Raw genomic sequence first — 1,659 nt, 5'->3', positions numbered from 1 at the left:
CACACAACCCAGGCCTGTGCCCTGACCAGGAATGGAACCATAACTTCCGGGGTCATAGGTCGACGCTCAACCACTGAGCCACACTAGCCGGGCTCATTCTGTATATGTTTTAACACATTTTTAAAAAGCGTCACCTGAGGAAATGTCTCTCTCTCTCTCTTAGAGAGAGAGGAAGAGAGAGAGAGAGAGAGACACTGATCGCTGCCTCCCGTACTCGCCCTGAACCGGGCGTGAAACCCGCATCCTTTTGTTGTACTGGACGGCACTCCAACCAAACTGAGCCACCGGCCAGGGTTTAACACACTTCTCTGAGTTCTTTATAATAACGCTTGGTCTAATTTACAAACGAAGTATCTTCACACATCTCAAACTACATTTATTTTTATTTTATTGATTTTTTACAGAGAGGAAGGGAGAGGATTAGAGAGTTAGAAACATCGATGAGAGAGAAACATTGATCAGCTGCCTCCCGCACACCCCCTACTGGGGATGTGCCCACAACCAAGGTACATGCCTTTGACCGGAATCGAACCTGGGACCCTTCAGTCCGCAGGCTGACGCTCTATCCACTGAGCCAAACCGGTTAGGGCTCAAACTACATTTCTGAAACCAGCACATTCGGTCTCTTCAGGACGTCCTTCAGTGGTTAGACACACCTCCCAGCATGAAAACACATTCACACACCTCTGCATATTACACGTATACATGTGACCAACACTGCCTTTTTTCAAGTCTCCCAGCACTGGATAGGAGGTTGGTGGGACCCCAACTTAAACATCGGACGCCGATGACGCACGTGAAGCTGAAGTCACCAGCTGTCCCTAGGACGGGTACGATTCTCTTAGACACACAAGCATATAAAAAGAAGGTGAAAACCAAGTTAAAACCAAGTGATTCGTAACCACTGAGCCCTGGCCAGTGTGGTTCAGTTGGTTGGAGTGTCATCCAGTACACCAAAAGGTTGTGGGTTCGATACCCAGTCAGGAAACATACCCAGGTTGCAGGTTTGATTTCCAGTCGGGGCAACAGATTGCTGTTTCTCCCTCACATTGATGTTTCTGTCTCTCTCCCTCTCAAGAAAGAATCAATAAAAAAAATATGCATGTGAAAGATTGGGCCTGTAACAGTTTTTCTGCTCAATTTGAAAGCACATGGGAATTGCAAAAAGACTTTCACGTAGCAGAGCAGGGAGGGGCTCAGACTCCGGCACCAGCCTCCTGACGCTTAAATTCTGATGTGGCATCTGTTTATTGTTGTTATTAATCTTCACCTGAGGATATTTTTTCCATTGGTTGTTTTAGAGAGAGTGTAAGTGGGGGGGAGGGGGCGGAGAGGGAGAGAGAGAGACAGAGAAACCTCAATATGAGAGGCACATCGATTGGTTGCCTCCAGCACGCACCCCCACCTTGGCTGGGGATGAACCAAGAACCCAGGTAGGTTCCCTTGACTGGGAATCGAACCCGAGACCCTTCGGGTGCCCGGGGGTTAATGCTCTAACCACTGAGTACACCAGCCAGGGCAATGTGGCCACCTATCTACACTAATAAAAGAGAAAAATGGTAATTGGCGTATGATGCTACCCTTTTCATTGGCTAATCAGGGCTATATGCAAATTAACTGCCAACTAAGATTGGCAGTTAACTGCCAACAAGATGGCGG

Source organism: Myotis davidii, unplaced genomic scaffold (genome assembly GCF_000327345.1).
Source record: "Myotis davidii unplaced genomic scaffold, ASM32734v1 scaffold358, whole genome shotgun sequence".
In the NCBI taxonomy this organism is placed as follows: Eukaryota; Metazoa; Chordata; class Mammalia; order Chiroptera; family Vespertilionidae; genus Myotis; species Myotis davidii.
The sequence above is the reverse complement of the archived record's forward strand: the minus strand, read 5'-3'. Positions refer to the sequence as shown.